This window comes from Myotis davidii, unplaced genomic scaffold, assembly GCF_000327345.1.
Source record: "Myotis davidii unplaced genomic scaffold, ASM32734v1 scaffold147, whole genome shotgun sequence".
Lineage (NCBI taxonomy): Eukaryota > Metazoa > Chordata > Mammalia > Chiroptera > Vespertilionidae > Myotis > Myotis davidii.
Genome location: NW_006383010.1, coordinates 4,720,187 through 4,735,619, shown reverse-complemented (window position 1 = coordinate 4,735,619; position 15,433 = coordinate 4,720,187). Strand labels below are relative to the sequence as shown.

The 15,433-nt window shown below is 38.7% G+C and overlaps 1 protein-coding gene across 2 annotated transcripts in view; it reads right to left on the bottom strand.

The window, feature by feature from the left end:
* The window catches only part of NKAIN2 (Na+/K+ transporting ATPase interacting 2), a 787,284-nt gene that overhangs the window by 209,274 nt on the left and 562,577 nt on the right, over positions 1 to 15,433 (bottom strand). The gene's annotated exons all lie outside the window — the stretch shown is intronic.

Below are 15,433 nucleotides of genomic sequence, written 5' to 3'. Positions count from 1 at the left end.
CCCCACCCTTCCCCCCAGCTAAATATCACCTTTCCCTGACAAAAGCTTGGGTGAGATGTCTGTGACTTTGGAAACAGTAGTATTTCCTTTTTTCTTTTTTTCTGTTATTCCTTCAAGTGCTTAGAAAATAATTGTGTTCTCACTTGAGAAATGGTGCTGAAATATTGAGATTTGGTAGAAATTGGTGATGAGAGAAAGGTGTGTCAGAGACTAAGAGACTAAGTCATGTAAGAGATAGGAGGTCAACTAACAAGGTCAAGGAATAAAAACTTAGGGGAGATGGTAGCACTGCTGGTGTGAACTCTATTTAAAGGGAAATGAAAGAACTTGGTGTGGAAATTTTCTACACTTCTCAATTTAGTTACACAGTCCTCAAGTAAATTATGTAAAATAATTTACAGCTACAAACAAAACCAAAGGTTTTTCCTATGACAACAGGCTGTTTCATCACTTTAATTCCTTATCTATTTTAATTTCATGGCTAACCATTACAACACTGAAAAGCTGACTTACAAATACCTTTACGTCCCTTCCCCAATTCCTTTTCAATTATAGTCACCGGGAAAAATCTCAATTTTAGGTTAATCAAATTTATCTGCATACTCCATACCTACATCAGACAACCATGATGTGACATTTTATATTCATGACCACACATCCCAAAATGGCACTCCATAACACTCACAATTCTACTTAATTCCTTAATATAGTAGGTTTCATGCTCTGCAACACCTTCCCGCTCCTCCAAATTCCATCACTTTTCTCCTTCACTCTTAGCTAATGATTTTGCCTTATACATTAGTAACACTAGGAAAAAAAATAATAGAAATTTTCTACCAAAATATAAATCGATTTTTACCCGAACCCACGTTCTCTCTTTTATTCTTTCATAATAAATATGTCCCAGTTTTTTATCAAAGGCCAACCCTCCACTTGTAGCTCATCACTATTCCCTTCTTGATGAATTTGTTTCAAAAAGTAGTACTAGTCCTGCTCTGCATAATCAGTTTCTCACTTTCTTTTGGATCAAAAAGATACATATAGCAGCTCTTTTATCTTTCATCTTAAAAGTCATCCTAGAGGCTAGAAGCAATGACACCATGGTAACATTAAGCATACTTAGGGCCAGATGGCAGTTTTTAAATACCATCTATAATAATAAAAGTGTAATATGCAAATTGACTGAACAGCCAAACAGCAGAACAACCGTCTGGATGACCATACTATGACACGCACTGGCACCAGGCCAGGCAAGGCAGGTGTGATATGACTGGTCAGGGGGCCTCACCATTGCCCCACGATCACTCTGCAGAGGGAGGCCCAGGCCACCCCAGCGGGGTGACCAATGGGGGGGGGTGGCCTCTGCGATTGCCCCAAAGAGGGAGGCCCAGGCCACCCTCTGCAGGGCGATCAATTGGGGGCTCTGCGATTGACTGCCCCACAGAGGGAGGCCCACACCAATGGCAGGTGGGGCAATCAATCGGGTGGGGGCCTCCACAATCACCCCAAAGAGGGAGGCCCAGGCTACCTGGCTGGCAGCACTGTGGTGAGTGGGTGGGGCCTCACTCTGCAGGGCAATGGATCGTGGAGCCCTGCAATCGATCATCCTAAAAGGGAGGACCAAGCTACCTGACTGGCAGTGCTTCAGCGGGTGGGTGGGGCCTCCCTCTGCAGTGTGATTGATCTCGGGGCTCCTGGACTACAAGAGGGCGCAGGCTGGGCTGAGGGAACCCCCCCCCCCCAATCGGGTGCACAGATTTCGTGCACTGGGCCTCTAGTTCTTTAATAAAAGTAACAAGGCCGAGTCAGGGAAAATATGTAATAAGCATCTAAGGGTGCCAGAAAGTAAGAAAATGTGCAAATATAGAAATACACACAAACACACAGAGAAAAATAAAAGAAACTTATAAAAATAAAAATGAAAGTTTGGAACATACAAATAGGTCATAGAAGGCAATCTAAAAAAGCCTCCAATGGCTAGATTTTAAAAATCTTGAGCAACAGAATAAATAATGATAATATTGGTTAATAAGCAAAATAATACAATACATACTCAAGAGGTCCTAATTATATAACTATGAGATATAAATTATTTTGTTGTTAATCCTCAGCCAAAGATATTTTTCTGTTGATTTTTAGAGAGAGTGAAAGAGAGGGGGAAAGACAGAGGATAGAGAGACACATCGACTGGTTGCCTCCCACACATGCTCCAAACAGGCTGAGGTATGTGCCCTTGACCAGGAATTGAACCTGGGACCCTTCAGTCCACAGGCTGACACTCTAGCCACTGAGTCAAACTGGTTAGGGTAAGTGTTTGTTTTTTAAACCACCCAGTCTGTGGTATATTTGTTATAGCAGCCTGAGATAAGACAGGATAGAATCTTATCTATACTTCTGTTACAACTTTGTAGTCTTCCAAGAGGTTCAATAAATAAAGACATACTCAGATTTTATTGGGTGAGATGAGATGAATATATCTGAATATATACATATCTTCTAGATAACTTCAGATGCTATTTAGAAATACCTGAGTACTAGCTTTGTTTTAAGACATGGCCTTGCAGAGGATATATTAAAAGCAGATACTCAACAAGTTCACAGCAGCTTTCTTAACTTTGGGAGGACAATGTCTACATGAACACTGTCACCAGTAACTGCTTGCTCTGTCTGGGAACTAAGGAACCATACTATGGCACTAAGGGAGCAAACTGAGGGAACAAAATCCATGCAGTGTTTTTCTGTTCCTGCTCTATCTATTAACCTTGCTTTGATTAAGTTCTGCATTTTTGTCTCAATAAAATAGAAATTGGATGCAAGTGTGTATGAATTTAACACTATCGCTTGTAACTTGATCCATATATTATCTTTTATCTGTACTATTCTTTCATTTGTAAATACAACACTGGGATTTTGATCAGAAATGAGGGTTAAAAAGAAATCAGAAAGCAACAAATTGGTGTTTTTCTTCACTGTTCTTTTTTTCCCTGGGAGAGCTTGTTTAAAATAGGACATGGAAAATAGTTGAAGAGAAGATAGCAGTCACTGAATGTTGCTATTTACTTCTAATGTGTCATTAGAGTATACAGTATCTGTCACTAACACAGAATCAAATAATCAAATTTCATGGCAGAATTCCTGAGACTAATGTATGTGTCATTTCATTTTGTAGCTGTTTTGCGGGTAAGTGAAAGCCAATTTTATCAATTATATTACCATCATTTAGTACATTGCACATAAACAACTATGTCAGTGTCATCAAGTAAAGCAGTTAGCATTTGATGGGTACACAGGACACACAAATGGAGGAAATCAACTATAATAATAAAATTATTTTATTATATAGATGTGTATATATGTGCATGTATATATTCATATATATATGTATATGTGTGTGTGTATGTATGTGGGTATATATATGCACACATACTAGAGATATGCTTTTTCCAGATTACTGTAAGCTTTGAAATGGGGAAAATAATAGATAAATAAGTTAATTTAAAATTATGTTTGCCAAGTAACAAATGCTTAGAAAGGACAAAATAACTTGTACTACAAATTGTGTCAGTTATCTAAGGAATCTCACCATAAGAGTTAGCTGATATAAACTAGCTGTGTTGCTGCCATGTACTTGATGCTACCCCACCCATGTTCTTATCTCTCGCATGGATTTAACCCATTGCTTGTCTTTATTGGAAGGGGTTATAGCTTTAGCAGTGAGAAGAGGAAGGCATTTTCAAATTATTGTTCATTGTTCCTAACGAAAGGAAGCTAGCTCTCCATCCTAAGCCTTTGCGATTATTTCAAGTCTGACAGCTTCCAGCTTCCATTTAAAGAGCAAGTGACTCAAAATTAAGCCATTTTCAGGGTAGGCACTGATACAATTTTGCACACACAAGAGGTACCTTTTTAGTGGAATTCAGTCTTAAACCTCTGGTGGCAATACAGTTGATGTAAAATTGGAATACTTTCCCTCTCCTTTTTAAGTAAAGTGAGAAGGCCTTACCCTATCCCTGTGGTCGGCAAACTGCGGCTCGCGAGCCACATGCGGCTCTTTGGCCCCTTGAGTGTGGCTCTTCCTAAGCCTTAGGAGTACCCTAATTAAGTTAATAACAATGTACCTACCTATATAGTTTAAGTTTAAAAAATTTGGCTCTCAAAAAAAATTTTAATCGTAGTACTGTTGATATTTGGCTCTGTTGACTAATGAGTTTGCCGACCACTGCCTATCCTAATAGAAGAGTTTTAAGTCACTGCCCAGAGAAGGAGAATTATTCTTCCATGCTTTGATTGACTTATCAGTTACAGAGTTAAAGGGATCTATCCGTGCAACTATTTGTCCTCAAATTCTTTTCATTTTCATCTAGAGATAAACAAAGAACTTTTGGAGGGTATTGGATTTAAACTCTTAAAACCCTTATAATATTTAATTTAAAAGATAGGGATCTTGAGTTTCAGGAAGTTTTGAAGTTATTAGTAACCTACTTTTAATTTAAATATAACAATTGTGACTGGTAGGTTGAACAAGTAGGACTCACTGATTTTAATCAGGTACCAACTAGTGTTTTTCCTCCTACTGTCATTTCAAATTTATCAAGGCGAAGAAAACACTCCCTACGCCTGGATCAGAACATAAGTTGTTCTGTGGCATTTCTGCTTTCTGTTAGTTACTTAAAAGCTTACTCTAAGGGGTAAAACACAAATGAAATTCTGTAATTAGAAGGCACAGTTTCATATACTTTTCAAAAGCGACATATTTATCCCAAAGTGCTGTTGCTTACACAACTTTGCACGACTGTGCCTGTAAAGGAGAGAACCCAGAGCTGTGAAGGGGGAGGGGGAGGGCTGATCATTCTCTACAGCTCCTTATCCTCTATCTTCAACAGAGATTTCTGACCCATCTGAGACTGGGTATCTAGTTGGAAGTTGAGCAGTGGGAAGAGAAGAAGTAGGAAAAGCTGCGAAGTTCTTACTTGACTCTAGTGTTACTGCCTAATAGCTATTTGGAGCTGAACAAGTCTCTGGGGTCTCTGCAAGGCCCGGGTCCATCGTGGTTCTCTCACAGGGCAGTTTACCTGACCAACACATGCACTCTAGTGCTCCCCTAGACTCTAATGGCCTATTTGCAGGTCCTTCTCGACCAAGAATTATTAGCCTCTTGAGGCCTCATTTGACAGAATCTAATGTGACCCTGAGTCTGGTGGCTCTCCATCTTAGGGGCAGCCTGCATCTTCTCCTGGGAAAACAAGCATGCATTTTACTTCAACAAACACTGGGAGCAGACTGATCCCAAGGAGGTAGCAACTCTTGTCAGTCTTTGCTCAGCACTACGTAGCTTGTCTTTACCTTACAGGTTTCCAGGCAGGGGTCAAATACTAGTCCAATGTGCCCACTAACTGCAGAGCTCAGAGCTCATAGTTCATGCCCTAGTTGAAGGGACTTCTTATCTTCAGGAGAACCACACCCTTTCCCTTGGGGAAGTGGGACTTTCTTCCTACCTATGGCCCTTGGCTAGAATCCTCTTCATTGTCTCCTCTGAATTCCCATCATCTCATCCTCTATCCATTTAATGTGGACTAGAGATTTCGTACTACTTTTATAGATTCTACATATAGTTTTGTACCATTTTTGAATTCAGCATCTTTTGGTATATAAATCAAAATTTGTAGTTTAACACTCTATTACAAAATATTTATTTAAAAATCATCTAACACGAGTCAATGGCAAAGACTTTCCCTTAAGGGTTTTTAGTAAACACCAAATTGGGTCATAGAGTGGTAAAGTGTGTTTTGTTTTGAAGTTACATCTAATAACAATTAACATCAGTTTTCTTATTACAATGATGAGCTCATTAAGCCCGTAGGCAATTAGTATTGAAATTAAGTGCATAGTGATTTATTTACCAATCTATATTTTATGATGTGCTTGTAAAGGTATTAATTATTTGGTTAGGTAGTGAAAGGATTAGTTGTATAACAGCATGTAGAGTTTTCCAAGGTAAATGGAATGTGAATTGTTATTAAGATGATAAAACATCAACCACATTTCTTAATTTTCAGAACAGTTGGTATGCATGGTGTACAGCATTTAAATTCAATTAAAGTTGTAAACATGGAGGAAATATCTAGTAAAAAGAAATATTCCTTTGACTTCACTGTGGTGCTTTGATTATTTTTATTATTACTTAATATTCACTAAACAGCCATGCTGAGCGAAGATCTAATTTAATGTTTATCAAGTGCTGTGAAGTACTTAGACAAAGGGGAAAAACCTAGTATTACTGTATTTGGAAATAAAGACTATCTGCTCATCAAAATGTTTGCTGAATACGTGTTTTCCTTTTTTTATTAGTTTTTATTTCATTCTTCTTTTAAAAGTTTGGAAATTATGAACATTATGATTTTATAGCCTACATTTATTTAGTTTATTGATAGTTTATATATAATAATGACCGTGAACTTATGATAAACAAAGTTGAAGCTAAGGGGCTACTATAAAGACCCTTTTGTGATTATCAAATCTCTTTGACCACTTTGGCATGTTAGAAAGCAATCTTGTTATTACATTAAGGATTTTAAGACTGAGAAGTGCCTTTATTTAATCTAAATTCATAGTCTGTTTTTTGTTTTTCATTTTCTGCTAGGCAGTTATGAAGGTCTTCAAACAACTTGGAATCAGAAGACCTAGGTTGTGTTTCTACTCTACTTTTACCAGTTAGCAAGGACACCTATCTGAGCCCCTCTTTCCTCATTTAAATGATGCTAAAAATACCAAGCTTTCATAGACAGGACATAATTTATATAAAACAAAACACCTACAAAATTGTATACCGATGTTAAATATTTTTATTTTTGCTACTCATACCACCATTCCTTCTCTTCCTTGAACCTAAGAGACAACTGGAGATTCTAGAGTATTTTGGCTTTTAAATCTCAGTTTTATTTAACCCCAAATCAACAGTGTAGTTACAACATGCTATGTATTTAAATTTTGAAAATAAGTCTACCCCTTAAAAACAGGTAATATATTTTTAAAGCATTCCATTTTCCTTTTTCTTTAAATTTACATCCTGGCATTTGTCTATTTTCCTTATTATTTTTTTTAAGTTCATTGTCACTTTTATTTATATCTAAAATTTAATTTTCAATAAATTTCTTATACCCAGAAGACAAATTGCTAAATATATAATGGTCTCCTTTCTAGAAAATCACTATGCTCTGACTTTATGGTTATATAATTTTAAAAGATGGGCATATGTCTCAGGAATCAGTTACTTATTGCAAACAAGCTTAAAAATAGAATAAAAAGCATATGTTGTATTGTCTGTCAATGAAATGTAGCGAGAGGCTAATCACATATTAGTGCTATCCAGATGCAACTTAAAAGATGCTAACACCAGTCTCATGGATGTCTCCAAGGAGACGGATGCCAGTTTTAGGAAAATGACTTAAACAACTGCTAACTGGGGTCCCTTTCATTTGTGTCACAGATGGGATTGGCAGAAAATACTGGTGGGTGTTTTCCCCCGGGCTGGGCATCAGCTGCAAGGCTGTCTTTTCCCTAATTGAGGAGGCTTCTAATTGTGTAATAATTGGTTTTCACAGTTGAATGTCTCAGTGTTAAAGACATTTGCCAATGTATTAGCTCTAACACCAAGGAAAGCACACACTTTCTCACAAAGGCATCTTTCTATGTACATTTTCCAAAGTATATTTTATAATAATGGTTATAATTACAGAAGATTATGTTAACTGAGTAGTTAATATGTTCCACACATTGGGCTAGCCCTTTATATAAATTAATTCACTCAGCAACTTATGTAGCTCCGTTATCTTTTCATTGTAAGAATGAGGAAATGGGACTTAGAGAAGTTAGTTGCTTGTGCTGCCTATTAGCTTTATTTGTCTGACTGAAGTAACCAAGATGTTAACATCTATAATATACTGCCTACCATGCGAAATACTGCTTAGTACTCCTCTGGGGAGGATTTTAATGAGTCAGGAAAACAATGTATTTTAAATAATCATTAGTAATAGTATACATATTTTAGAAATATAGGTTGATACAAGTTGTATATGTGTGTGTGTGTGTAAAAATGGAAATAATTCTAGGAAGAGCTAGTAATATTTAGTCAGTACTAAATGTTTTATAACGCAAAATCTCATTTTCTCTTCAAAAAGACATTATGGAGTATATATTCTTATCCCAATCTCACAGACCTGTAAACAGGCTTAAAGAGGCAGTATAATTACACGCTACTGCATAGCCAGTACACAGCTAAGCTAGGACTGAAACCTGGGGCCGCTGGCTCAAATGCTTTTGTTTTTAAGCACTCCAGTGAGCTATATTTCCTTAAAAGAAAAGCAACATGGATCATTACAGATGTGCAAAATTTTTCAGTAATAACATGGAGAGAGAAAGACAGCTTTATTAATTGCTGGCATATTTAATTGAAGGGAACTCTTTTCAAAGAAAAAAGTAAATTATAAAATCAGCTGACTTAGACCGAGCCTTAATTTGAAATTCTTAATTGCCTATCTGTACACCAATATGACTGAAGATGTACTCTACGAGGAAGTTGCCTTGTCATAGGAAATTTGTCTGTGATTTAATCCATAAAACTTTTAAGTATTTGCACAAATTACTTAAATTGGTTTCTTTATAGCCCACTATATCCTGCTATGCTTCCCAACTACATCATTAATTTGCTTAGAAATCAAATGTAAAATCCACATCCTTTCTGCTACAGAAGACACTGAGCAAGCATATTCCATACATAAACATTTTAAAACCTCGGTGTTTAAATAACACATTTAAGATGGACTAGAATATGGCTTGAAAATATATAATGGGTCTTGCCATTTTCTTTATTTCATAATCATTAAAATATTTATTATTAAAACAATAAATTAATTAAAATATAATTAATATTTTTCTTGCTGAACTTTAACAAGATATTCATTTTAAAGTAATGAACACATTATCTAGATTTAAATCAAGTTATAAAATATGATCCTGTGTGGAAAATTTATTTCAGATAATTAATCAGCATACTTGCAAAAGGAAAATCCTAAAGATGAATGAAAGCATACATGCATGCATGAATAAAATTATTATACCTGATAAAGTGACACTGTGTATTTTTAAAAGTATAGATCAAACATTGACTAAAGCAAATGAACTCTTTACAACAGATTTCATGGTAAAGACAAAACTTGTGGGGTTGTAACTGGGCTCACTAATACCAGATTTGACCAAGGAGTGTTCAATAATGAACTGTGGATGCTTATTACTTAAGTCAATGTTATCACATGTAGAATAACATAAATCAAGGTCAACCGATGAACACTTCATCTACTTGCCATGATTTTTTTAAAAATATATTTTATTGATTTTTTACAGAGAGGAAAGGAGAGAGATAGAGAGTTAGAAACATCGATGAGAGAGAAACATCGACCAGCTACCTCCTGCACACTCCCCACTGGGGATGTGCCCGCAACCCAGGTACATGCCCTTGACCGGAATCGAACCTGGGACCTTTCAGTCCACAGGCCGACGCTCTATCCACTGAGCCAAATCGGATTCGGCTACTTGCCATGATTTGAGAAACTGTGATTTCCTCTCCCACCAGCTCTAAGTCTCAGTTTAGCAGAAATTTCCAAGTTTCTTCTGAGGGACGGTTTGTTTACCAGAAGAAGCAGCAGCGAGCTGAGACCACGCATGGAAGAGAACAGCGCAGTGGCTGTGCAGACAAAGGTATAAAAGGTGTATGCCTACTGGCTTGTTGCCCCCATTTGATAGCAACTGCTTCTCCCCCTCCACAGGGTCAGAGAGGTGGCAGCGTGTTTACCTTAGCTGGGGCCGGGGCAGCCATTCGGAAGGAAGCCTGTCTGAACAGCAGTCTTTTTTCACAAGGCTGAAGTTTAAAACGAGTGAATCTCCGCTCCCCCTGCTGCTAGCTATGCAATGCGCACTTTACTGTGAGTCATGTTTACTTCCTTTAGTTTCACATTTATTTTGCCTGTTTAATTGTGTGTTGGCCGTATGGATCCCATAGAGGAAAAGATTTCATAGAGATAGAGGGAAAAAAAACACACAAAATACAACCACCAAAAAACCCATGAGGAGCAGCAAAGGAGCTGGAGAGGGAGCCCGATAATCTGCAATTCCAGCGTTTGAAACTTAGCAGCTTCCCAGCCCTTGAAGTGCATGAAACACTCCTGCATCCTTGCAAGAAATTCTCCTTTTGGGGAGGCAGACTCATGCATTTTTCTGTCAGTAGCAAGTGAGAGAGTTCCAACCAACGGAAGCAAGACTCAAAAGGAAAGGCGTTCACCTGCTTGTAAGGCATCGGGAGGCAGGAAGGGTTCAGAGTGTGAGACGCGTGGCACATGGATGGCACGTTCCCAGGCAGCACGTGGCCATTCAATGGGCAGCAGAGGTCACCAAGGAGACTTAAGATGAGCCCAGCTAGGGGGTGTGGGGAGGGCAGGGAGGTGATGAGCTTTGCCCAGGGCTGGCCTGCTGAAGGTATAAACAAATACATACATCACACGCAGTAAGGATGTGGTTGCAAAGAGCTCCAGGGCAGAAAATATCTAAGAAGCCTTGCTAAAGAGAAGCCATCTCATGTCTGCAGTTTTACAATTCTTTCTCATGTCCCTTATTTCTCATGTGTTTCTTGAGTTCAATAGTCATTATTGGAAGTTTGAATTTCTTATTGAGGGATTTCTAGTTTTAGTTCAGTAGGTCTCTTCCACTTGCAAAGTCGAGGGTTGCCCTGTGAGGTGTGGCTCCCTGTAAGGGCAGGCCTCCTCTCCGACCTGCCCCGACCAGCTGCCCATCAGTAGGTTGAAAGCCAGCATCCTATTCCTTATCAAGGTCGTAACAGAGTGATTCATTTATTTCTTAAGCCCCAGCTGTTGCTTCAGGCCTGAGGGGAGCAGGGAGGGGGGGAGGGAATTCACAGGCCCTCCTTCTGGAACTGCTCCTGCCCTTTACCAGCCCAGAAAAAGAGAAACTTGCAGGCAGCTGTCAGTGCAGCAATTTGAGCTCCAGGCATCTTTCAGCAGAAATTGAACTTTCATGGGAAGCAAAGTTACACAGCAATTACTTCAGGTCACTGGTGCTATCATTGGATTCTTCAGTGTAAACAGGCACATGGAAGTGACAGTAAATCTAATCAAGTATTGGTTTTGGAGCATTTAAACATTAAAAAATCCGGTATTTCTTAAGGGCAACATGGCGATCCTTTCTAATTAAAGGAACTGTTAGCTGTGTTTACTTTTTTATTCCAATAAACAATTCAGAGATTCCCACACCTCAGTTGACATCCGGTAACATAACTGTCATGCTTTAAAGGCCAGTGGTATAGCATTGCAACAAATAACTTCTGACTAGAAATAAACTAGTAAAGTGAAGTAAGAATTTAGAAATTCAATGTGATTTAATTAGCAAACCAATCAACCAAGTCTTTTTTTTCAGAGCCTCTTGTGCACTCAGAAGTGTGCTAACTACTGTCCTAGATAGAGTGGGCTGGATGTGGTCCTTACCCTGAGGCAGCTTAAAATCTACTTGGGAAGGTACAATTAGCACAGGTAAAGCCTTAGAGAAAAAGATAAGAGCTAAATGCTAGATAAGATTTTCAAAGGCAGTAAGAGCTGAGGAATGCCAAAGGAGGGAGGCAATGACCAAAGGAGTGGTGACATGGGACACATGAAGGAGAGAAGGTAGGGGATGCTGGGCAGAAGTGACAAGGTGGGTCAAGTACAAGCGTTTTTCTTACATATTCCCACCTTTGCTTCCTTGGATAAAACGCTAAGGTATCCTAAAACCTAAACCAACTACCTGTCTTTCTGAATAATAGCTATCAACTTTTGGTATCACACGCATTTAGTAATCAGCTGTAGAGCTCCGTGAAGCACAGAGATAATTTCAAGTTCATTAGTTGGACAAGACAAAAACACACATGCACCACAGAAGTTCTGACGACCATAATTTACGGGCAATTCCAATAGCCCATAAATGTAGGGCGGGGCGTCTCTGAGAAGCACTGGGCTAAGTAATTCAGGCGTATTCTTTATTCCTCACACTCTGAATGGAGTACTCTTGTTTGGTTCACTTACAGATAAAGACACTGAGGTACTGATAGATGGTATGGACACGGATTGGTGGAAGAAGATACAAATCTGAGCCATTAGTTCCCTCTCTCAATATCTATGGACGTTACATCAACGAAGCAGTAGGAACTTTTAGATTGCCAATATCTGCAAAACACTGACCTAGCTGCTCTAGTGCATACTGAGTATATTGTACCATAATGTGAATCAAGCCACTAATGATTTACCTGAGTTAAAATGAACATGTGGGAAAGCTAGTGATAGACTTATGTATATTAACAATGGGAGCAAGCAAGATATTTTAAAGTAACTCTGAGAAAAGCAATGTGGGTTTGCAATCGGTGAGAATAAATGTCTATGATGTAAGCTTTGAAGGGTGTAGATGATTTGGAGAATTGATGGAGACAGGCATTTAAATGGAAAGACCAACGGAAGCAGAAGAGTATATGAGCATATAATGTTCACATGACTTTTTATTAGAATAATCATGATTACTGGTAGACTACAAGTAACCTAGTAGCTATCCCAGAATACAAGTAACTAAACAAAGTGGAAGGTATTGGTTCACTTGGGACAAGTCACATGTTTCAAGAACAGGATCAGATTTGAAGTGCAATGGGCCAGGGGATTAACTGAGCTAGGGGGAGCTGTAAAAATATAAGCAGCAAGACAAGGTAGTGGAACCAGAGGCAGGCCAGTCGCTAAAGAGCTAAGTGTCCATGGTCAGAGACATGTTGTAGCATAGAAGACAATCTGTGTTCGATCTTTATGCATGTGAGAAAGAGCTTTGAAAACAAACAAATACGCAGCAAGTCAGATATACTAGATAACTCTCATCTCCTCCTCACACCTCTTGGCCTCACTTCTGACTCCAGCCCTGGCTTCAGTAAACAGTTCCAACAAGGTTTCACGGCTTGCTGACATCACCTTGCCTCGAATACGCATTAATGTCTTTTGCTTTCTGTCTTGGGAGTTTTTTGGGTGAGAAGGAATATCTGCCCCCAAAGGAAAACCCTCTACAATGTTGGGAGGACCCATAGGACATGCTTCTCCCTGTCATTCTTAGGCGTTCTATAGACCCTACGAAGGTTCTGGTGAAATCTAGTTGTCCTGTGAACTCAATAATGCACACTCTCATTAGCTTTTCTTTGGGATCACGTCCCAAATAACTACCTGCATATAAGTCTTTTGCATTTTCTGCATTTGAGGGTGACCCAAGCTAAGTACAAAAGCAAGAAGAGATCACAGAAGGCAGAGTGAAGTATGAAAGAAGCAGTCAGGCCATGGGTAAGGGATACCCATGCCAAGGAAAGAACCTAATATGATTCCAACTCTTACATTATAGAGACACACGAGATGGCACCCAGCCTCATTATTGTGAGCAAGAGGAAACCCAGGGTAGTGAATGCTAGAACTAGCATTCTTGTATCTGGAACTTGAGTCAGTGTGCTGGCCATTACCTCATGATGCCTCTAAACTCTTTCATGCTGTCTCTAATAATCTCCAAATCTGGATACCCATGGATATGGGGATTGCATGTGGAACAAAAGAGTAACACCTATTTGGATTAGGACAAGAGGGGCATTTCCTAATAAGGAATGCGTTTTGATTAGGAAAAAGGCCTAACCCAAAAAAGCCTATTTTGAGGCTTAGTTTAATGGGAGTTGGCAGAGAGATAAGGACAGATTGCTATATAAGTGGTCAAGCTAAAGAAGAAAGAAACTCACAAAATTACAGTATAGAGAACATCTGATGTTTTACCCAACCATTATCCATTGCTTCTTTTTCTACTAAGACCACGACTTTTTTTGTCTGTCTCAGTGCAGGTGGGCAAATCTGATGGCCAGTAGTAATGCATGTCCTTCAGGCCTGCCAATCGGAGCTGTCCTTCCTTTAGAAGCAGCACTATTACGGGCTAAAGGAATACTAAATCTGACTCTAGTGGCCCCAGGTAGTCCAAAGACACCAAATTCTGAGTATTGTCTGACATTATGGGGCAAGAGAAGCTGGTTTCTAGTTTTTATTTGCTGTGCTATTGAGATGATTGACTAAATGGAAAACCTGCCTGAGAGTGAAGTCAATGCAGAGAGATAAAGAGAAGAGAGGTGGATCTTGGTGACATTATTTCAGCCCCTAGATCCAGTTGGTCCCTGGACTTTTTGAGAGCAAAAGCATGCCGTCCATCCCCCTGCCCCTAATTTTGTTTCATTGTTCATCTAAGTTTGTTTCTATTCCATATACATTAATAGCAAATGTTAAGGCAGAAGATGATGCCTAGGAAATAAGGTTAGTCAAGGTGTAAGAGATGATTTCTTTACCCCAAAGGAACATGTAATTGACTACTGCCATGAAAATCAATTATTTGTATTGAGTCAAGCATGAGCACATTTTTGAGCATAGAAGGCATATGTTTTCAGAGTTGGCTGGAACTTTAAATTCAAACAGGGTCTAGCTTTATTCCTAACTATATACCCATATTTCTATCTGAAAACTTGATTCTGGTCATCCCTTCTAACTCTAAAATTCTATAAATCTGTAATCTTAGTTTATCCTCAATGGCATCTCTTAATTGCTTTAAAAATAATCTTTGCTGGCTGTTGATTTTTATTGCTAGACTCTGCATATTGAAGAATAACTTATCTTTTTTTACTCGATTAAGAAGTAGGTGTAGTTGAAAAGACATTCTTTCTAATGTATTGTTTCCCTTTGAGGATTTCTACATACTTGGTTTCTTTAAAGGAGACAGAAAGTTATTAATCCTCCAAAAGATTAGATAGTTTCATATTCCCCTAGGCACTGATTTTGAAGAAAATTACTAGACTGGAACTTGATAATATTTCTCGATTTGTGGTAATCGCAGTTATTGAAACTATTAACAGAGTAGCAGTGTTTTTAGAAGAATGGACTAAAATGAACCAGTGACAGTCAGTTATATTTAAGAAACTCCCTTGGATAAGGAAATACTTAACACACTTGTGCAAGGTGCCAAGTCCCTTGTGAATGTTTACTTAAAAAGACAAAATAGTATAGTGCAGCATTTGACCTATCCTATCTTAATAAAAGAGAAACATGGTAATTAGCGTACGACCGCTACCCTTTCCATTGGCTAATCAGGGAGATATGCAAATTAACTGCCAGCCGAGATGGCGGCTGGCAGCCAGGAAGCTTGAAACTAACATGAGGCTTGCTTGCTTCAGTGACGGAGGAAACCAACGTTCCCCTCCTGCCTTGCCGGCCTCTGAGCCTGCAGTTTGAAACATTGTTACAAATATAAAAGCTAAACAAAACCCCAGAAACCTGCTTTCAGCAAGCTGGGA